This window comes from Neofelis nebulosa, chromosome 4 (genome assembly GCF_028018385.1).
Source record: "Neofelis nebulosa isolate mNeoNeb1 chromosome 4, mNeoNeb1.pri, whole genome shotgun sequence".
In the NCBI taxonomy this organism is placed as follows: Eukaryota; Metazoa; Chordata; class Mammalia; order Carnivora; family Felidae; genus Neofelis; species Neofelis nebulosa.
In genome coordinates, this window is record NC_080785.1 from 169,799,458 (window position 1) to 169,822,105 (window position 22,648).

General features: G+C 59.6%; 2 long non-coding RNA genes across 2 annotated transcripts; one reads left to right on the forward strand and one right to left on the reverse strand.

Annotated features, from left to right (window-relative positions):
- Positions 1 to 11,285: 11,285 nt before the first annotated feature.
- LOC131510937 (uncharacterized) lies at positions 11,286 to 15,058 on the forward strand. The gene is made up of 4 exons (XR_009261248.1): positions 11,286 to 12,014; positions 12,319 to 12,381; positions 13,207 to 13,881; positions 14,098 to 15,058. It is a non-coding gene; the product is annotated as an uncharacterized LOC131510937 (long non-coding RNA).
- A 4,458-nt stretch (positions 15,059 to 19,516) lies between these two features.
- Positions 19,517 to 20,354, reverse strand: LOC131510940 (uncharacterized). Its single transcript, XR_009261251.1, has 2 exons — positions 20,072 to 20,354; positions 19,517 to 19,947 (listed from the first exon to the last, which is right to left on the reverse strand). It is a non-coding gene; the product is annotated as an uncharacterized LOC131510940 (long non-coding RNA).
- Between the last annotated feature and the right edge of the window lie 2,294 nt (positions 20,355 to 22,648).

The following is a 22,648-nucleotide window of genomic DNA, read 5'->3' on the forward strand; positions in this document are numbered from 1 at the left end:
TCTGTGCATGCTGAGAAAGGGGCCTTCGGAGTAGCGGGCGACGAGAGAGAGAGAGAGAGAGAGAGAGAGAGAGAGAGAGAATGAGAATGACATTCGTTGGGTCTGGCCAGCAAACAGCAGTGCTGGGAGTCGGGGGACAGCGCCAGCTCCAGGGCCGCAGCCCACCCGGCGCCAGTGCCAGAGAGCTGCCGCGCATTTCCACGGGGGCCTCCGTCCTCCCGCACGCAAGGCCATCTGTAGCCCCAGAATCGCTAATCAGGAATGTCCCGGTGGATTTAGGAGAATCTCTGACACATTCCCATGGATTTGCTCGTCCGGAACTGCCATTTGAGCTGTGCTCTGGGTACCGCAGAGCTAGCTGCTCATCTTCCTTCTCTCGGGAGGGGTGCCAAGGGTGGCCCCTCCTTGACGGCAGTGGGGAGGGAGGGAGACGCCGGAGTGTCACAGCCCAGGGGGAGAAGAGGGCAGCTGACGCTGCTGGAGTGTCTACACTGTCAGAATTGTGTTAAAACCCACTTCCAATCACAGCCCTCCCAGGGGTCCTGCCTTGCTCAGGGTGAAAGCCCAAGCCCAGTCCAGCGGGCCCCACACGGCCGGCCACCTGTCTGGTCCTGGCCTAATTTACACAGGCCTCCGGTATTTGGCTCGTCCCTTCTGGAGACTCCTCCCTAAATGACACTACTCTCTCCTTCACACCCCTGCCCCAGGGCCTTTGCCAAGGCCCCTCATTAGAACAGCTTCCCCAATGTCTTCTTCTGGGAAGGTTAAGGGTAACATCCCTCATTTCCACAGTGCACTGGAGCTCCTTGAAGTAAATTAGAATTCATATTAGGTAGAAAATCCAGTGTTAGAAAACACTGGCAACGTGGCCAAGAGGCCACCGAGGGAGGTGTCCGTGGCTGAGATGAGGCCCCCAGTGTCTCAGGCCAGCCCCTGAGTCCTGCTGATTGCTGGAAGGGGAGAGGGCACGCGTGAAGGGGATGGGGGCAGGGGCTCCGATGAGAACCCACACTGATTACCACACTTGGACAATCCACAAGCGGGGAGGCCTACAACACATGGGCATTCCCGACTCCAGAGGCCCCAGCGTGTATGAATTAGATGTTTCGTGACTGGGCCAGGGCCTCAGGGGAGGCTCTGGGGGTGCCCCAGCACGTATGTACGTAGGAGCAGGTCGGTCTCCTTTTTCTTTTACATTTGCTGCCCTTTATCCCATCCCAGCCTTGCCTGCCAGCTGCTTCCTCATTAATGATTTAGGGTGAGAGTGGGTGTGTGATCACCTTGTATCTGTTTGAGAGTTTTGAAAACATGATCTTCTCAGTGGCAGGAACAAGGGAGGGAGAAGCCAGATGGGTGGAGGGGACTGGCCTCCCAGACCCCTGGGAGGGGGCCTGCTGGGGCCCCCTTCCTCATTTCAGATCAGATGGGGGGGGGGGGGCTGTTGATACGGTGCCTGTTTACTCTTTTGTCAAAATGAAAACACAGGACCAGGCCAGTCCCCCCTTGCCTCCCTGTGGGCTTTCCCCTGTGTTTCAAACGGAAATGGTTAATAGTTTTGGAATATTTGTTCATGTGTGTGTTTATTCATGCCTGGATTACAAAAACAGTAGGCTGGGGGGCAGGGCAGGGGTCGAGGGAGTGGGCTTGCAGGATTCACCCTGTCTCCATCCCGCATAGGCCTCCCAGCTTCTCTGACCCATTCTCTAGACGTCTGTTAGAGCTGGGACTGGAGGACCAATCCAACAGGCTGCCCCCAGCCCCTCCAAGCTGGAGCCCCGCCCCTGCCCCAGCTGGGTGGCCTGGAGCCTGGCCTGGCCCACAGGGAGGTCGGACCACAGGGAGCTAGGAGGCAGGACTGAAACGGCTTACTCTGGCCTGATGATATTCACATCAGAGCATGCCTCCTGCCCTGTGGTGGGGTCACGCTCCCCAGCCCCAAGGCTTCTTGCCCACCCTCCTCTTTAATTACGGGAGGAACCGCAGGCCTCTTCCTCCCCTTCCCCTGCTAGGCCCTGCCCAGCCTCCAGCCCCTAAGGGAAACCCTGTCCCTGCAAGGTCCTTCCCCTGAATTGTCACCTCTCAAGGGTCGTCTCATCCCGGACCCCTCCCCCCCCCCCCCCCCCCTTCCCAGATGCAGCCTCCAGAGAAACCCTGCGTCTCCCCGGGGCCTGCCCTGAGCCGGAGCTGTCTCTTCACCCCAGGCAGCCTGACCATGCATTGGCCACCTCCCTGCACACTTCCCTGTTGTAACTTTTTAATCGTCCGCTAGGAAATACTTTCATTTCCTTTTCCCAAATAGAGGTGGAGCGAGCTGCCTGAGCCTCTCAGCCCGTAGGAGGACCCACCCCGCCTGACCCAGGCCGTTCCACCTTGCTGCAGAGGGGTGGCCAGTGTGGCCAGTGCTCCAGAGGCTCAGGGAGGAGTTAGCACCGGACTCAGTCGCCGCGCGCGCGCGCGCGCCCGCCACTCGCCCTCGGCCCCACGACTCAACAGCAGCCCCAAAGCGGAAGGACCCAGCGTCGGCCGGGAGTGGTTAACGCAACGTGTGTCCATCGTGCACGTCCGCAGATGACCGTGTCCATGGCGCACGCACACGTTACCCGGGTGTGTCCACCGCGCACGCGCACGTCCCTCGGCCGCCAGCAGGAGCGAGGCGCCAGCCCCGCCGCCCCGCGGACGGACCCCGAACGCACGACGCTCAGGGAGGGAACCGGCCACGAGAGGCCACACGGGGTGTGAGTGCGCCTGCGTGAAACGTCCAGAACAGGCCCATCCACGGACGGACGGGAAGGGGGCGGGGGGAGGCAAGGAGATGAGGGGCAGGGGGCCTGTTTCCTGGTGATGAAATAAATATTCTCAGACTGGCTGTGGTGCTGGCTGCACAGCTCGTAAGGGCTGAGTGGTAAGGGCGTGAGTCGTGTCTAATAAAGATAAAGCAATTTGTAAGCACTCACTCCCACGAAGCTGGAAGTGCCATCCGCCGGCGAGGGCTGGGTGGGGAGCGCGCGAACGGCCGCCGGCGGAGGGGTGCGGTGCGGCCACTTTGGGAAACAGCTTGGCGGCTTCTTGCAAAGTTGCCTGTGGGCCTTCCCGGAAGGGCAGGTGCTGCCGCGTGCTCACCCGAGAGAGAGCCGTAGAAGTCGTTCCCAGAAGCTTCGGCGAGAGTCTCCAGAGCGGCTCTTCGAAAATGGCGCCGGGACGCCGGAGGGACGCAGGCTGCTCACCAGGCCTGGGACGGGCGGGTCCTGGGCCCTGGGCGGGCGGTGGCGCTGCCTGACCTCCTGGTGTGTTACAGAACCGCACCAGGACGGCTGTCCCAGGCGTTTTGGGGAGCGGGCCTGTGATCGCAGGCGGGTGAAGTTCAGGCCGGGGTGTCACTCCCTGGCGACTGGGGCGCTCTGGGGGCTCCCGGGCTGAGCGGGGGGGGGGGGGGGGTCGGGGGGCGCTTGGAGGGGGGGGCTTCCGGGCTGAGCGGGGGTGGGTGCCGCTGGGGCCCTCGGGGGGCTCACAGGCTGAGCAGGGCGGGGCGGCTAAGGCCGCCCCGTAAAAGGCTTTGCGATGGGGACGCTGCTGTTATAGCTCCGTGGACATCCGACTTGGGAAGGACTATCGGTTGTCACTATTGGCGTGCGTGTGGCGTGCAGCCTGCTCACAAGGCCGAGCGTGCGGAGCTCTGAAGCGGCCGAGCCTCGCTCACCTCCCCGCATCCACACCTTACCTGGTCTCCTGCGTTCCGGTTCAGAGACCCCTTACCTGGCCCGTATCATCGATTCGTTAACATCCACGTCCCGGGCGACAGCGCCATGGAACAAAGCACATTCGACACACGCGTCTTCTCCCAAAGGCACGACACAGCCTTCTGGTGGTCGGGAACGCTCGGGGGGCCGGTTTAAAGCTGAATCACCCAGAAAAGGCACCAACATGCAAAACACACGCACTGAATAAGCCTCCGAAAGGGCGCTTCTCTCTGAGCAGAGCTGAAACGAGAAGGCCGGGTGTTGCCGTCGGAGACCGGCGGTTTTGCCGGCCTGGGTGTGCCCGTGAGGGGCCACAACGGCGCCGGGAGGGTCAGTTCAGGACACATTTGACAAATCCACAGAGAGATTTTATACGTAAGTTTACAGACAAAGACACATAAACGTTAGCGAGTAGGTGAGTTTGTAAATCCAGACTCTATAGCAAGGATCTAGCAAAATTTGAATCTACGCCCCCGATAACGTGGCCGCTGGCCCCACGTGGCTAAGTTTACGTTAATCACGAAGAAGTGAAACGGACGGTTCCGAGTCCACCACGCTCCCTGCGCACCCTGGCGGCTCCGCAGTCGCAAGGTGAGGAGGCCGTGTCCGCGGTGGTGGGAAGTCCCCGCGCAGGGAGCTGAGGGACAGCTGTTTGTGGCCATTTCCTGTCGCTGTTCTGCTTCGCGGGACCAGAGGCCCACCTGCCCGCATCACCTGCCGGCTGCGTGTTCTCGGGCCTCCGCGCGTGTGGGCAGCTGTGGCTGCACTGGGTACAGGGGGTCATCCCGCTGCTGGTAGATGGGTGTGCGTGCGTGTGTGCGTGTCGGGACCCGTGGAGAGGAAGAGCGGGCCCTGCGGCTGGACGGGGCTGAGGAGCAGCGCTGCTGGGAGTGTGTTAGGTGTCGTTCCAAAGGGGTGACTACAAGGAACAGCATCAGGGGCAGAGGGAACAGCAACCTTGGGCTGACAGTCTGAGGGACAGGGTAAGCGTGGTCTGGGCTGGACAGGGTTTGGGGTGGGCGGCCGCACAACAAGGAGGGAAGCACGCAGACCCTAACCAGCAAGACTCTGGGGTGCAGGAAGTGCAGGCAGTGTGCCCCTGGCTGGGGGCGGGCGGCCGCGGGAGGTCATGTGCAGGGTGAGCCTGGAAAACGCACAGCAGCACAGGGAATCGGTGGTGGGGGGGTGTGTGGAGAAAGTGCAGCAAGCTGCCAGGGGCCACTGAGAGGCTGCCCTTGCGGGGCGTGCAGCGCACGGGGCTGCTGACCTGTGATTCCTCATTCCGGGCGGTCTTCTCAGTAGTGGCTTTAGTGACATAATTTATACACCATGATTCACCGACATATGTTGTACCACTCAGTGGTTTTTAGTACATTCACAGGGTCCTACAATTCCAGAACATTCCATCTCCCCAAAAGCAACCCCATCCCCATCAGCCATCACCTCCACCCCCCCAGCCCCTCCCTTGGCCCCCACGAGCCCCCTTCCCGTCCGTGGATGAGCCTTTTCTGGACGTTTCACGCAGGCGGACTCACACCCCGTGTGCCCTCTCGTGTCTGGTTCCCTCCCTGAGTGTCGTGTGTTCAGGGTGCGTCCACGGGGCGGTGGGTGTGAGCGCCTCGCTCCTGCTCGTGGCTGAGGGGTGTGGACATGTCGTGTGTGTCCGCTCACCCACTGAAGTTTCCACCCTTCGCTGCCACGGACGTGCGCCCCCGTCTCTCCCGCGTGGGCTCTGCACGTTCCCCGGGGGGGCTGCAGCATAAACAAGCTGTTTCTGTCCCGGCTCTAGAGGCGTTAGGTATGAGATCACGGCACTGGCAGTCTCCTCCTTGTGTCCTCACAGGATCTTCCCTGGGTGTCCCTGTAAGGGTCAGGGTGACCCTCGTGACCTTGTCATAACTCGATCACCTGTGTAAAGACCCTGTGTCCCATCTGGTCCCCCCCAGCATTCCTGTTTTGGGGGTGACTCTCTGCCCGGCCGCCCCGTCTGCGCTCCCGCCACTGCAGTCAAAGGCCACTGTCCTTCCACGGATGCGCCACACCGTCTTTACTGTTGCGATCCCTCGGCCTCCCGTGTCCTCGTTCTGTCCCACGACCCCATCGGGACACCGCGTGAATCGGGTTCTCACTCTCCTTAGGCCCCACTGGGCTGACATGCTTTCTCCACCTCTTCTCCGGTGGATGCCCCGGGCAGGCAGTCAGGAGGAGGACTGGACAGGCTTCCTGCAGGATGTCCCTCCCCCCCACCCCGGGTTCGTCCCACGATGGCTCTGAACGAAGCGTCTGGCTCATGCCGTCACACCTGGGGCCCCCGCTGCCCACGAGGTTCCTCACCGCTGACGTTGACTTTGGTCTCCGGCCGGGTGTGCCGGTCGGGCTCCACACGGTCCTTGTGGGCAGGGGTCGCCGTGTGCAGCCCACGCAGAAGGGTAGGCCAGGGGCCTTTCTGTCAAGGTGCTGGCAGTGGGGACACAGACCTCTGCCAGGCACTGGGCCTCAGGAAGGTGGACTACAGACACAGACCGAGGGCAGCACACATCGGCAACTGTGACAGGCCCCCACAGGAAGTGGCTGCCGGAGACAGAAAGGCAGGAAGGGGAGGCCACATCTAGTCTGGGGACTCAGGCCACGAGTGCACAGGAGGGAGCCCCAAAGGCCTGTGTTGGGTTAGATCGTGGTCCCCAAGCAGTGTGTCCACATCCTGACCTCTGGCAGCCAGAAACGCAGCCGTATTTGCAAGGAGGGTCTCCGCGGACGTGATACGTTGAAATGAGGTCATGGCGGAGCAGGGCGGCCCTGATGCAATGGCTCATGTCCTTGTAAGAGGGAAATGCAGGCAGGGACGCAGGGAGAAGCTGTGTGACGACTGATGACGCGTGGGGGATGGGGGGAATGTGGCCATGAGCCCCGGGGCACCAAGGTCTCCGGCAACACCAGAAGGAGCCACCCCGCCAGGCCCCACGCAGGGGGAATACTTGAGTGTCGTTCTCTGGAAACCCGGACCGACTGTGGTCCTTGGTGACACGGCCGCAGGAAACCTGTCTTGCCTGCGATCCTGCGGGGGCTGGGCGGGCGGAGTGACGGCTGTGAAGTGATGGGGCAGCTTGCTTCCTCGGTCCTGCAAAATTCATGAAAAGGAAGATGTCTCGATTATGAGGAGGGAACGTGAGCCGGGCTGTAAGCGATCCCGTGGCCACCTGTTCACCTGCCACCTGCCTGTCCACAGGGTCACGGGCACGAGGAGACCGCAGCCCCCATCGCCCCCTCCCCAGTGAGGAGCCCCCAGACTCAGCCGTGTGGCAGACCCAGAAGAGCCCAACTGGTGTCAGCTGGCCGGTGTTGGGGACGCCTGTGGGTGTCACCCTGGGAGCTCCTGGCGGGGAGGGGTGGATACCGCCCAGCCCCACAGTGCCCAAGACGCCCCCCCCCCCCGCCCTGAGAACGACCTGCCCCCAGCGTCCTCTGCAGTCATGCTCCCCAGAGGTTGGGCCTCCACATTTTGGGAGACATGGGAAGCCAGTTCTGGAAGGATCCAGGCACAGAGGACGCTGGGACTCCAGGACAGAAGACAGACTAGCCTCAGGTTTCATAACAGGCACCATGTGAAACCCAGACTGCGAGCCTCTTGCTGGAGGCACCACGGCATTAATAGTTTATGGTGGGAAACAGATACGTGATCCCTGTGGGCAGCACCAGCCCCAGCGGCCTGAGGGCCACCTGCCCGGGCGAGGCCCCTGACAACCCACCGTGGGCCCAGGGCAAGGCCCGTCCGCGCATTGGGCTGAACGCACTAGAAGGTGGCCAATGCAGAGGCCACCCCTTCTGGGCCTGGAGACACTGTGTCCCCTGTTATTGCCGTTTTGGTGGGCCAAGGTGTGGGGGCTGCGTGGGTGCTCAACCAGAGGGGTTTGGGCGAAGGCCTATCACGCACCTGCAGGGGCTTCTGCTCCTGGCTGCCTGGTGGCCGGTGGGGGGGGGGGGGGGGGCAGCCGCTGGCTCCAAATTCCTCAGCGGCTTTGATGCGTGTTTCTGCACAGCAGTTGGATGAATGACCGACAAGCACATGAAGACGCGCTCAGCCGTCAGGGAAATGCTAACTGAACCCACAGTGAGCTGGCGCCTCAGACCCTCAGACCCACGAGGGCAGATGACGAGTGTGGGCTAGGCTGTGGAGGCTGGAGCCCTCCCGGCAGGAAGTAAAACGCTGCGGCCACCGTGGAAAACAGTGGCTGTTCCTCCAGAGGTAAACCTGGAGTCACCAAATGCCCCAGACACAAAGGGCGTGAGAGTCCACGTGTGTGAAGCTTCCAGAACAGGCTCATCCACAGATGGGCAGGGGGCTGCTGGGGACGGCGGCTTCTTCTCGTTCCTGAGACTTTTTGTCCATGTTTTTTCTTACTGAACTTAAAATTTATGTATGTCAAATGCTCACTGTACACAATTAGCCACGTAGAAGAAAACGAGAAACCAGCCGTGACAGCCCCCAAGCCAGCGAGACCTGCCTTGAGCCTCAGAGGCCTTCCCGCCAGAACGGGTCCTGTACCTGCTCGTCTCGAATGGGGGAGGCGCACACACGCAGACACAGGCGTGCGTCTCACCTGCCTGTCCCGTGTACCGCGTGCGTGTTGATTCACACGCGTAATTGGGATCCCAGTCCGTGTGTGCTGAGCGCTGGCCAAAAATTACTACATACAGTTGAGGGTGGCCCATCATCACTCCCAAGTGTTGCAGGTCCGTGGGTTTCAGGCGGCCCTCCAGCCGTCTGTGTCCATGTTACCTGGACACATTAAAGCCCACCCAGCGGGGTTTAGCGTCCAACGTTGGCTCACGTCATGATGTCACAGTTCCTGGGCTCAAGCCCCGCGTCGGGCTCCGTGCTGACGGCTCGGAGCCTGGAGCCTGCTTCGGATTCGGTCTCCCTCTCTCTCTGCCACTCGTCTACTTGCACTCTCTCTCTCTCTCTCTCAAAAATGAATAAACATTAAACAATTTTTTAAAATAAATAAATAAAATAAACCCGACCTCAGCCCCCAGGCTCAGGTAGAAAATACTCAAACATAGCCTTGCCGCAGAGCAGGGGGCGCGCATCCTGGCAGTCAGCCTGGAGGTGACCGCTGCTGGTGTTTGGATGTTATCACATGGAGCAGGGGTTAAAAATTGTATTTTGTAGCTTTATTCTGTCTTGGCCAAAGTGAAACCCGTTTCTCCCTTCCCTTTATTTGGTTTCTGGATGATCCCAAAATTCCTCCTGAAACCATTTTTCTAAAGGATATTATGGCACAATGCACATATCATAACCTGTATCCTTTTTACAATTTCCGAGTGCACAGCTCAGCGGCGCTGAGCACACTCACGGTCCCGCAACCATCCCCACCGTCTGTCTCCAGAACTTTCCATGTCCCCAGACTGGGGCTCTGGAAAAACGCCATCTTTTTTTTAAATTATTTTTTAATGTTTATTCATTAAAAAAAATTATTTTTAATGTTTATTTTTGTTTTTTTTTCAACTTTTTTTTTTTTTTTTTAATTTTTATTTTTGGGACAGAGAGAGACAGAGCATGAACGGGGGAGGGGCAGAGAGAGAGGGAGACACAGAATCGGAAGCAGGCTCCAGGCTCCGAGCTGTCAGCCCAGAGCCTGACGCGGGGCTCGAACTCACGGACCGTGAGATCGTGACCTGGCTGAAGTCGGACGCTTAACCGACTGCGCCACCCAGGTGCCCCTTTAATGTTTATTTTTGAAAGAGAGAGAGAGAGCATGAGCAGGGGAGGGGCAGAGAGAGAGGGAAACACAGAATCCGAAACAGGCTCCAGGCTCTGAGCTGTCAGCACAGAGCCTGACATGGGGCTTGAACCCACAAACCGTGTGATCGGGACCCGAGCCAAAGTTGAATGCTTAGCCGACTGAGCCACACAGGCGCCCCAATGTTTATTCATTTTCAAAGAGAGAGAAGAGAGAGGGAGAGAGACAGAACGAGTGGGGGAGGGAGCAGAGAGGGGGGGAGACACAGAATCCGAAGCAGGCTCCAGGCTCTGAGCTGTCAGCACAGAGCCCGACATGGGGCTCGAACCCACGAACCACGAGATCATGACCTGAGCCGAAGTCGGATGCTTAACCGACTCGGTTTAAGCTGAGCCAGCCAGGCGCCCTGGGAAAACACCATCTTTTTTTTTTTTTTTTTTTTTTAATTTTTTAATTTTTTTTTTCAACGTTTTTTATTTATTTTTGGGACAGAGAGAGACAGAGCATGAAAGGGGGAGGGGCAGAGAGAGAGGGAGACACAGAATCGGAAACAGGCTCCAGGCTCCGAGCCATCAGCCCAGAGCCTGACGCGAGGCTCGAACTCGCGGACCGCGAGATCGTGACCTGGCTGAAGTCGGACGCTTAACCGACTGCGCCACCCAGGCGCCCCGAAAACACCATCTTGAACTGGCACCAGTCATGGCTTCTGATGGTTGCACCTCCTCCTCCTGGTCTACCTGCCGCACGGGAGCCCGCCACCGCCCTCGTCCGGCTGGCGGGGCACCTCTTGCCCTGGCCCCTCACACTCACCGGCTGGCCTGGCTTCTCGTCACTTGCCGACGACTTACTAGCGGCCACAGGCCGCGGTCAGCCCTGAACCCAGGCGCTGCTCAGCACACACACGTTTCTGGCTGGCCCCGGCCCCACATTCGACAGGGGCCGTTACCCTCCCCAAGCACATCTGGCCTGGGACCTGCCGCCTGTCCTGGCCGGTTCTGGGACCACCGGCCCCTCCCTTCAACCAGCCCAATGGCCGAGAGCCTTCCCGTCTGAACCACAAAGCTCAGCAAACAACAAGAAGAAAAGCCCAGAGGGACTGAGGTGACTGTCTTTCTTTCCCTAAAATCCAATATCCTTTTTTTTCTTTAATGTTTATTTTTGAGAGAGAGAGAGAGAGAGGGAGAGAGAGAGAGAGAGAGAGAGAGAGAGAGAATCCCAAGCAGGCTCCACACTGTCAGCGCAGAGCCCGACGTGGGGCTCGGACTCATGAACCCTGATATATTAACCTGAGCTGAAGTTGGACGCATAACTGACTGAGACACCCAGGTGGCCCCGGTGTCCTTATTTTTTTCAAAAGCAAGCTACATTTTGTCCTGCCCCTCCCCCCAAGCTTCTCGGACCACCAGGGCTTAACGTTCCCAGACGTTCTCCTGGCGGAAAATTCTCAACTCAGGTGGGAAGAGCAGGCCTGGTTGGCTTCTTGTTTTCTTGGCGACTTCCTTTTTGCTGAAGATAAAATCGGTCCCAAGAATAAAAACGAACAAACTGAGATACTCGTGTTTATCTCCAAAGCACAGCCTCTGGCCTCCGGAATGTTCTTGTGTCATTTCCAGATATTGTGTGGGGTTCCGGCAGACAGCGTGGACACAGCCGACAGAGAACAGGGCCAAGGCTTTAGAGGCAGTTTGTGGTTATTTCTTCCTGGGAAACCTTGGTCTCTGGAACCTTCCATGGCGGTTCATTTACACCCCAGACCGCGCAGAATTCAAACCGTGAGGGCCTCCCACCCAGACCCCGAGTCCCTCAGCAGTGCCCCCGGTGCCTTCTTATCCAGCGCTTCCAGCGGGAGTGGAAGGGGGCCAGAAGGAGGGTTCGGGGCAGCGTTGATTGCTTTCTCGTTAATAATTTTCCTTGATCCCCCCCCAGGACGCCGAGAGGCTGCAGGGAGCCTGGGCGGGCCCTGGAGGCCCCGGGAGGGGAAAGCGGCCCACATGCCTGGCATTCCTGCTCTGCTTCCACATTGTTTGTTTGTTTGCTTGTTTGCAAGTACGGCCGGCAGGAGTTCCTTTCTCCTTTCAGATTCTGCTGGGACTTTTAGCAAGTTCTAGAACCACCCCCTGGCCCAGGCGGGGAACGTTCCAGCACCCTCCGGGCTACACCCCCCTCTCCCCACCCCGACACCCACGCCGAGGATTATCTTTCCTTGGAGTGTGTGCATCTAGGCTGCATGTGCACCCTGGCCACGCAGAGCCCACGCCCAGTGTCTCTGGGCCTCCCCCGTCGGAACCGGAACCGCCACCCTGCGGGGAGGTGGGAGGTGGGGACGGCCCCGCCGAGGGCGGCAAAGAGCAGATTTCTGCCGCTTGGCCGGGCTGAGCTGCGGTGGACGCCGAGCCTGGGTCCAGGGGAGGGGGCCCGACCGCGGACGCCGGTGGACAGCGGCCAGCCTCCCTGGTGAGGAATCCCAGCTCGCTGTGAGGTGCACACGCCAGGCCTGTCTTTCCACGAAGTCAGCTTTATTCGGTCACAAAGCAAGGTTAGTGTCGTCACGAGACGGGTTCGGGATCGGAACTCAGTGACATTTCCCGACGCGTTGAGCTTGGCTTCCTCGTGCACGGGCACACGAGGCCGGGTGGCCTGGGTCAGGTCGAGCTGGGTCAGCTTGGGCACAGGCTGCTTACTGGGTTCGAGCGGCGGAAAGTCTGTTTTGTTCAGAGGTCAGTCTGGAGAGTCTGACAGTTTGTGCGAATCCTCCCCTTTAAGGGGATTTAATCAGACTTAGGCCTTGGCTGCTGGCGTCCCTGCCTGACGTGAGCCACCCCATCTTGATCTCCACGCAGGCCCTCGGGTTCCCGGCGGGATTCCACCGAGCCTGCAGCCCCGTGTCTGTGTCCCAGTGTGCAGTGAGTGACCTCCTCGGGGTGGGGGGGGGGGGTGGGGGGTGGGACAGCGGGCTGCTTCACTGCCCGGACCCAGACAGGGTGTCTATGCTAGGGGCACGGGGGGGCACGCCTTGCAGAGCTCAGAGGTCAGGTCAGCTGGGAACCCGCGACCTCAGGGGCGCTGGTGTGGGGCGGGGAAGGCCCCAGAGCCCCCCTGTGGGACCAGGCCTCCTTCTGGAAGGAAAAGTGGGGAAAAACGAGGTAACATCTCAGGCCCCCGTGTGAGCCAGATGGTTTTTGCGATGAGATGGTTCTCGGGAAACTGGAGATGCGGGGCCAGGCTCAGGCACGAAGTAGGTGCTGGGGGTCCCGTAGCGGCAGCCCGCCCAGCACAGAGCTGCATGCAGGGGTTCCGGCCAGTGAGCCACCAGCGCCTGGGGCGGGGGGGGGGGGGGGAAGGAGAGTTGCTCGGAGCAGAATTCCTGTTTTCCTAAATTGAGGGTAAGTTCACACAATGTAGAATTATCCTTTTTTTTTTTTTTTTTTAATTTTTTTTTTTTTTTCAACGTTTATTTATTTTTGGGACAGAGAGAGACAGAGCATGAACGGGGGAGGGACAGAGAGAGAGGGAGACACAGAATCGGAAACAGGCTCCAGGCTCCGAGCCATCAGCCCAGAGCCCGACGCGGGGCTCGAACTCACGGACCGCGAGACCGTGACCTGGCTGAAGTCGGACGCTTAACCGACTGCGCCACCCAGGCGCCCCTAGAATTATCCATTTTTAAGTGAACAATTCAGGGGCATTTGGTACATTGGTTATATTGTGCCACCATCACCCCTATCTAGTTCCAGCACATTCCATCACCCCAAAAGAAGCCCGTCTCATCAGCCGTCATCTCCCCCCCGCCCCCACGAGCCCCCTTCTCATCCGTGGATGAGCCTGTTCTGGGCGTTTCACACACGCGGACTCACACCCCGTGTGGCCTCTCGTGTCCGGTTCCCTCCCCGAGCGTCGTGTGTTCGGGGTCCGTCACTCCTGCTCGCGACTCAGTGATGTGCGCATGCACGGGGGACACGTCGGTCTGTGGACGTGCGCGTGCACCGTGGACACGTCGTGTGTGTCCCTCCACAAGTGGGCGGGCATCTTTGGCTGCTGGGAACAGTTGTGAGCGGGCACCGTGGGCACACTCGCGTGTGCAGTTTGAGACATGCACACACGGGCGGCGAGTCTCTGCCTGGCTGTCTTCCACGGCGGCCGCCCCGTTTTACCGTCTTCCCATCGCTGAGTGGACGCGGCGCGGATCCTGGGGTCGGACCCTGGCCTTGGTGCCTGGTGGACTCAGGCCGTCGCCAGGCACCGCGGACCACGTGGTGTGTTTTCATCGTTCGAGAGCCGGGTGCACGGAGAGGGCTGGGAAGCTGGACAAGTTTGGGCAGCCCCACGCTGCGCTGCTGCCTTGGACTCCGTGGGCTCGTAAAACCTGCCCCGAGTGTTCGCCGCACCACTTTCTTGAGCGTGAGGTTCGTGTCCCCGAGAGGCAAGGCGAGGCGCCAGGGGCCATGAGTGCTTGCTCTGTAGTTGCGCCCGGTGGCTTCTTCCCAGCGTTTTCTTCCTGAAGTGGGGGCATGGGGAGTGGGGGGAGGGGGAGGGCAGAGCAGGGATTCCCTCCCCCCTTCCCCGCCCCCCCCCCCCCAGCCTGCAGGAGCCCAGGCAGCCTCTTTTACCCTCCCCTCCAGGCCTCATCGCAACTCGGGAAACTGAGGCTCAGGCGGTCCCAGTCGGTCACTCCTCCCAGAGGTGGGGGATATGAAGCATCATCTGCCTGATCCTGGTTTCCAGCCACCTTCAGGGTCCGTCCGGGCACTGGCAACCCACCTTGGTCCCATGGATTCCTGTGATGGTCTCACAGACAGTGGCCTGAGCTCTGCGGAGGCAAATGGTGTCCATACACAGCCCACGGTGTTTACAGCAGCTTCATTCAGAATTGGCCAAACTTGGGAGCAAGTGTGCTGCCCTTCCTTCAACAGGTGACAGATAGACCGCGCTCCATCCGGCACTAAAAACGGGCCATCGAGCCGCACAGAGACACGGGGGAGCCTCAGACGCACAGCACTCGGTGACAGAAGCCAGGCTGAGGAGGCGACACACGGGGTGGTTCCAAGTCCAGGATGTTCTGGACGAGGCAGGACCACGGAGGCATGGCTGCCGGGGTGGGGGAGGGTGAATGGGAGGAGCACGGGAATTTCAGGGCGGTGGGTCTACTCCGGACGACACCGTGGTGGTGGGCAGGTGTCCGTGACATTCGTCCGAACCCACGGGGTGTGCCGCACCAGGAGTGACCTCGTGTCCGCTGTGGACCGTGGTTCGTCACCTTCAGAGCTGGCTCACCCGTGTGACTAACGTACCAGGCCAATGCACACTGCTAATGATGAAAAGACACCACGGTGAGGGAGACGGAGGGAGCTCTATGCAGGTTCTGCTCAGTTTTTTGTAACCCTCAAACTGATTTTTTAAAAAGCGTACTTTTGGGGCGCCTGGGTGGCTCGGTCGGTTAAGCGGCCGACTTCGGCTCAGGTCACGATCTCGCGGTACGTGACTTTGAGCCCCGCGTCGGGCTCTGGGCTGACGGCTCAGAGCCTGGAGCCTGTTTCGGATTCTGTGTCTCCCTCTCTCTGACCCTCCCCTGTTCATGCTCTGTCTCTCTCTGTCTCAAAAATAAATAAAAAAAACGTTAAAAAAAAAAAATAAAAAGCCTCCTTTTTTTTTAAACAAGGATACTGAGAAGCAGGGCGTGGGTCCTTGTAAAGAGAGGTCTGGATGTGACACCGATGACAAAACGAGCAGAGGATCTGAACAGCTGTTTCTCCGAAGAAGCCATCCGGATGGCCACCAGACACATGAAAAGATGCTCAGCATCGCTCAGCATCAGGGAAACGCACGTCAGAACCACAGTGAGTCCCACCTCACACAGTTCGGAGCGGCTGAAATCCACAGCTCAGGAAACACGTGTTGGCGAGGACGCGGAGAAACCGGAACCCTCTTGCACTGTTGGTGGGAGTGCAAACCAGTGCAGCCGCTCTGGAGAACAGTGTGGAGGCTCCTGAGAGCACAAATACTACCCTTGGGTCCAGCAATTGCACCTCTAGGTATCTTCCCAGAGGGAGTGGAAGCTCTGGCGCGAAAGCATCTCTGCTCTTCTGCGCTCACGGTGGGGGGGCTTCTCGTAGCGGCCCGGACACCAGCGGCCCGTGCCCCGCGGCGGATGAGCGAGTGAAGCCGTATCCGCACCTCACATCTTGTCTGTCCGCCCAACGGAGTCCCATCCAGCCTCAGAAAGGGTGATCGGACCATTTGTGACGAGTGGCGGGGCACGGAGGGCCTTGTGCTGAGGGGCCCAGCCGGACCGAAAACACAAGCACCGCAAGATCTTACTGCCACCTCAAGCTCACAGGAGCGGAGACGGCAAACGTGGCCTCCAGGGACTCGAGGGGGACAGGGAGATTCATCAAAGCACCAACTTCCAGTTACGAGGTGAGAAGGTTCTGAGGATCGAACGCACAGCCTGGCACACGGGACGGTTGCTGAGAGAGGGTCCCATTCATTGCTGGGCGTCCATCGCTGTTGATAACTTTCAGAACATCGTGTCGCCCAAAAAGCAACGCGTCCCAGCCCCTCCCCCGGCCGCCACGAGCCCCCTTCCTGTCCGTGGATGAGCCTGCTCCGGACGTTTCACACACGTGGACTCACACCCCCGCGCGGCCTCTCGTGTCTGGTCGCCTCCGTGAGCATCGCGCGTTCAGCGTCCATCCGCGGGGCGGCGGGGGTGGGCGCCGCGCTCCTGCTGGCGGCCGAGGGATGTGCGCGTGCGCGGGGGATACGTTCGTCTGTGGACGTGCGCGTGTGCGGTGGGCGCTTTCCTCTGTGGGCGTGCGCGTGCGCGTGCGCGGCGGACACGCCGGAGGGGCGTGAGCGTGCACAGGGGGCGCCTGGGTGTGGCCACCTCCTGCGTACCGCCAGCCCGCGTGTGCAGGTTTGTGCGGAGCTGGGTGTTCGGCGCTCTGATTCGCTTTCAGCCGGGAGGGAGGGGGGGCGTTGCTGGGTCCCACGGGGAGTCCACGTTTGACCTTCCGAGGAAGGGCCGACCGGTTAACAGCCCAGCGAGGCCCCTCGTGGCGCAGCTGCCTCTCGGCTGCTCCCCGGGGGGTGGGTACTGACGTGTCCTGCCTGTGACTTACTGATGAGCGCAGGTCGGTGGAGCCGGGAGAATTTTCCACGGTTCGCGGTTCCCGTTATAAATGGGGCTGGCGTGAGAGCACGGGCTGCGGGGCCGGCGGGGGGGGGGGGGGGTCCCCGGGCCCGGGACAAGGCCGCCCCACGCCGGCTGCCTCCTGTGGCATCTGCAGTCCCCGAGTGTGGTCAGGACCACCTTGCTCCCCAGCGGCCAGCCACGCCTGGCTCACGACCCTTTGAGGGGCTGGGATGGCCGCTACCGCCCTCGGGGCAAATGCGGGGGCTTCCGGCTGCCTTCGCGTCTGTGACCCCCACCACCCCACCCTTTCTTTCGGGGGGATGCCCTGCAGTCTCGGCCCCGAAAGCGGGGGGGGGGGGGCGTCTTCATTCCTGGGGAGGTGTGGCTGACCTCAGACCCCCACCCTCACGGGGCCAGGGATGGGGGGCCTGTGTCCCACCGGGTACCTCCTCAGTCGCGAGATGTATGCTCTCTGCCTCCTTAAAAGGTTTGTAAAAGCGCTGGCTGTCCCCTGACAAAGTAGTGGTAATAACCAGAGAGGCCGTTCTCTTGGGCCCGACACTCTGGCCTCTGTCGGTGGGAGCCGGTGGGGACTCCGTTTCTCCAGCCGCACTGGCCCCTCCCTCCCCAAGTTCCCTCTTGCTCCCTGAGTTAGGGACCACTGCTCGGGTGCATTTTACAGGCAGGTAAACTGAGGCCTGGAGAGACCGCCCTTTCCCTTCTTCCTCTGGGCGGCAGAGGGACAAGAGGCCTCATCTGGGGGAAAGGAGTACAGGCAGATTGGGGTCCCCACCTTCCCCCAGACTCTAGGTGACAGCCACATGGTTGTCGGGGCCCCTGGGGCCAGGGGCAGGCTGCCAAGGGGTGTTTCTGGAACCAGGGGCACCCAGGCCTCTGCTGCCCGACCATGGCTGTTGGGTGACCCTGGACGCGGCCCTGCCAGCCCCTGCTTGTTCCTTGAAGCCCTGGGGCCCACCCCGCGGCCGGCACCGCCCCTCGGAGAGCCCAGGCGGGGGTCAGGAACCCCAGACAAGCTCCAGCCACACATTCTGTTTGCTGACTCCTACTTTAAGCTTCTAACACATACACACACCTTCTGTCCCTAAAAACAAAGCAACCAGAGGACTTGGTTTCACCCTAATAAGGTGGCCTGGGACCGGCAGCCGGCTGGCTCTGTGAGCTCCTGAGCCTCGGTTTCCACCATCCGCCAACCCGGGTCAGGGCATCGCCTCCCACCATATGCAGGTGGTCATGTGAGGGCTCATGTGCAGGTGTCCGCGGGGAAGGGCAGGCGGTGGCCTGGTCGGAGCAGGGCTCTGGGGCGGGGGCCCGAGCTCGTGATAGACCATCTTCTCTGGAAGGTTCTGTGTCAAGTCAGATGTTGGTTCTGGACAGAGGACCCTGGGCCGGCGGGCCACTCTGCGTCTGGCACCTTTCTGCACACTGTGAGCACTTTTATTCTAAGACACATTTCACAGTCTGTCGGCTGTGGTCACGGTATGCCAGGGACACACGCACATGGAAAACTGCCCGGGGCTCAGCCACACCGATTCAAGACAGGGTCCAAGAACAGACAAGGAGGAAAGAAGGGGAGAGCAGCAGCTCTGTGCGCCCAGGCACACGTCGGACGGAGACCAGGCCCGTCCATGGGCCTCTGCGTCTGCAGAGAGAAGCTGCAAATGTTAAATCTATCTTTTAATTGAGGTAAAATCCACATAACATAGAATTAACCATTTTAAAGTGGCATCCACAAGGCTGTGCAGCCGTCCTGTCTCTAGTTCCAGAACATTCCATCTCCAAAGGAAACCCCGTCCCCATCACCCCCTCTCCCCTCCCCCAGCACCACGAGCCCCCTTCCCTTCCGTGGATGATCTGGACGTTTCACACACGTGGACTCACACCCCGTGTGGCCTCTCGTGTCTGGTTCCCTCCCTGAGTGTCATGTGTTCAGGGTCCGTCCCCAGGGTGGCGGGGGTGGGCGCCTCGCTGCTGTTCCTGCCAACGTGCGCGTGCACGGTGGACACGTCTGTCCGCTGATGGACAGTTTGCTTCCAGCCCCTTCCCTGCTGTGAACACCCATTTTTGTGTCAACACCTATTTCTAGTTCTTTGGGGTTTGTACCTACAAGTAGGGTTCTGAGGCTCCAAATATTTGTGCCCAGAAAGCCTGGGCTGTGATTGCCCGCTGTGCTCGCCCGGCCCCTGCCAGCACCCTCTGTCCCCGTGGGAAAATCTGAGAAGACCCGGAGGTGGACCCGGGGGGCCCTGGGCAGGGGACACACGTCCTCTGAGAGCCCTGTGGGTGGCCAAGCTCGCATTCCACACCATGTGGTCACACAAATGACTGACCAGCCGGAGTGGACAAGACATAAACAGAGACCTCCCCGTCCCCAGTCTTTTCCGTCCGCCTTGGCAGGAAAGGAGGTTTTGTAACTTCAAATGGAGAGCTGCATATGCCAGACTGCAGATCTGCTCAGAAATACCCTAACGAGGGCCAAGGGATGCGTCTTCCAGAAACATCCCTGGCAGACATCTCCCCAAACCAGGGTCAGTCAGGAGCGCAGAGCTGGGGCTGCCGCACCAGGTGACCCTGAACACGTCAGGGTGCTTCGGGCAACATTCATCACTTTATCCGTGAGTGAAGCCAGGCTCATTCCCTCTGCCCTCCCGTGAAAAACCGGGAGCAACTTTGGCGGACTGTCTCCTCAACGATTCATGTTAACCTTCTGGCCTGTAAAATTTATTTCTAACTAACACGTAGTATTTTATTTGAAACAACTTGGTTTGTTCAAAGAAACCATTAGGGGAGTCAGAAGGCAAAGCGCAGACTGGGAGAAAATACTTGCAGCACACGTAACCCAAAAAAGGACTCCGGTCTAGAATACGTAAAGAACGCTCACAAATCAATGACAAAACTCAAACAACCTAATTTAAGAAAATGGGCCAAAAATTTGAACTGGAAGTTCCTGAAGACAGACACCCAAATGACAATGAGCACGTACTTGATGGTCCGTACTGACGGACGCCCGGGTTTTCCTGGACACCTGCTGCAGCAAACACAGGTGCACAAGGGTTTGTCTCAAGGTATGTGTTCAATGCTTCGGGGCCTCCGAGTGGAAGTGTTGGGTCACGTGACAACTCATAACTTTTGAGGAAACTCCAGACTATTTCCCATTGTCCCCACTTTACAGATGAGGGACCGCAGCTCACAGGAGCCAGGAGCCACGTGGCTGAGTCCAGACCTGGAACCTCAGGATCCTCTCTGTCATCTTGGTAACGCATTCCTCGTCCACGGGGGACTTGGCCTGCAGGCTGATCATGTTGTCCCAACCAGGAACCTAAGTATGGGAGAAAAGTCCCCAGGACCCCTGGTCAGCCTGTGGAGCTCAAGGACACCCCCGAGCCACTCCGCTCCCAGCCAGGTCCTTCCTCCTGCAAAGAGCTCCCAGTGGGGAGACAGACCCTCATCCACAGCTGGAGGGAGGTGAGATGGGGGGCTGCTGTGGACAACGGTCAGCAGGTCCTCAAAAAGCTCAACATGGACTCATCATATGACCCAGTGACTCCACTCCTGAGCGTCCACCCCAGGAAAGTGCACACACATCCCGGTAAATACTGGACATAGCGTTCACGGCAGCCAGAACGTGGGAATAATGCTAACGTCCATCAGGTTAAGGAAGGACACACGACGGGTCCGCTGCGCACGCGCACGTCCACAGATGACCGTGTCCACCGCGCACGCGCACGTCCCTCGGCCGCCAATAGGAACAAGACGCCCACACCCGCTGCCCCGCGGACGGACCCTGAACACACGACGCTCAGGGAGGGAACCAGACACGAGAGGCCACACGTGAGTGATCCCATTTATCTGAGGTCCCTAAAATAAGCAAATTCATAGAGACAGCAAGTAAATACAGGCTACCTGGGGCTGAGGAGGGGGGTGACTGCTAATGGGGGGGCGGATTTCTTTTTGGAGTCAGAATGTTCTGGAAGTTGATAGAGGTGATGGTTGCATAACCTTGTGAATGTACGAGAAACCCCTGAATCATACACTTTAAGAAGCCCAGCGGTCAGTTTTATGTTATGTGAATTTTGCCACGATGTTTAAAAGTGGGACAATGAAGGTGGCTGCCAGCGGCTGTCAGAGTGCGAGGGTGGGCGCACGGGGCCAGGCGGGCCCTTCTCAGGGGCTGGCCATGCTCTCCATTGTCATTGTGGCCGCTCCAGAAAGCAGGGGGGAGCCTCGGTGGAGAGGCATCGTCAGTGTCACCGTGTCACAGCGCGATGGCTCCCCCACCCCCAGACAGGAGGGAGGGACAGAAGTCAGGCGGACGGCAGCGCCCCCCACCCTCCACCCCTTCTCCACCTCCATTGCGTCATCCAGTAAAAACTTATTTAGCACCTACTGTGTGCGGGCCTGGGCTGGTGCTCCATTGGGTGACCTCGCGTTAGGTCAGTGCAGAGGGAGGCCCGATCATGAGGGTCTCACCTCTGGCGGCAGCCTGAGACCTGAACCCAGCGGCCCCTCCCCCGGCCCCTCCCCCCCGCTGGCACTCCGTGCAGCTGCGCGGCCTGGGTCCTGCAGGTGGCCTCTCTCTGGGCCTGCGGGTCTTGGTCTGTGACCTGAGAGCCTGCCTCACAGGCTCACTTACTCAGCCAGAAGTTACTGAGCAGCTACTACGTGATAAGGGGGGAGTTGGGCGGAGCCTCGAAGGGGGTGCGGGATCAAGTTGAAGGGGCATTTGGGGAAGAGTGTACTAGGCGGAGGGCACCGCGGGTACAAAGGGCCTGAGCCTCAAGTGCACCGGGCGTCCGGCAGGAGCAGCGAGGAGGCCCGTGTTGGGTGGAACAGAACGAGCGATGGGGAGAGAGGGAGCGGGCCGTGCAGGGTCCCGGGGGAGGCACCGCGGAGCCCCGGAGGGCCGCGGGCGGAGCTGGCACCTGCTCGAGCCGGTGCTCGCCGGCGCCCTCTGGCGGCCGCGGGGAAACAGACCGTGAGCGGGGCTCAGGGGAGGGAGCTGGTCCCGGACCGGTGTGGGGTCCAGTGGGGCCGTGGGGGTACAGTGGGGGGGGGGGCGCTGGCTGAGGGGCCCCCTGGCCCTGCTCCACTCTGCCTCCCTCTTAACCCCACAGAACTCCGTCCAGTGAGCCCCTAGAATTCTCCGATGTTGCCAGAGGCTCTTTGCCACATGAACTCTCCAGGGAGAGCTCAGCAAATCCCCAGCAGGAAACCAATGCAGGAAATACAGTTCGCAGAGTCAGGACTGGGGACAGAATGATACATTCTCTTTGTCGTTTAAATTAAGACAAAAGAATGCGTGTGCGCGTGTGTGTGTCTGTGTGTGTAACTAAAACGACGCTGTGAGTTTTAATACACCGACTTTTCAGTTTTGCGATATTTTTTCCAACTACTTCAATGTTCTAGAAAAAATTAATTAAGGGGATTTCAAATACAGAGAAACATGTATAAAGGGCATGATTTTCTCTAATATGGCTTGGTAAGTCTCTGTCCACCACCACTTCCCTCTTCGATATCTCCACCAGCCTAGGGGCATTTTGTGGGACCGGGACCACCCTGACCCCTACCTGGGCCCTAAAGGGACTCTGAAAATGCCTGCCAGTTAGAGCAGCGGGAAACTTGAAAGAGGCAGTAGGCGGGTTTCCCTGGGGAGAGGGGAGAGCTGGTGCAGCAATGTTTATGTTGTGCCGCCCCCTGGTGGCAGTGTGCATTTGCTCTCAGCCTCGACCCAGGATAATTGGTCGTTAAGTCCCTGGTTGTCTGGTGAGGATTCATTTATTTACTTTGTCAATAGCGACAGGAGTGAAGAGCCAACATTTTTCCACCATTGACCATACGCCAGGTGCCTGGTAACCCTCAAGATGTACCACTTCCGCCCCCCCCCCCCCCCCACGCCCCAGGCTGAGGGAAGAGAGGAGCCTCGGGCAGGATCACTGAAGGTTTCCTGGCAGAGCTGGGACTTGAACCTGCGGGCTCTCGACAGTGAAGGGAAACTGAAGTCCCAGTTTGGGTCCTGGAAC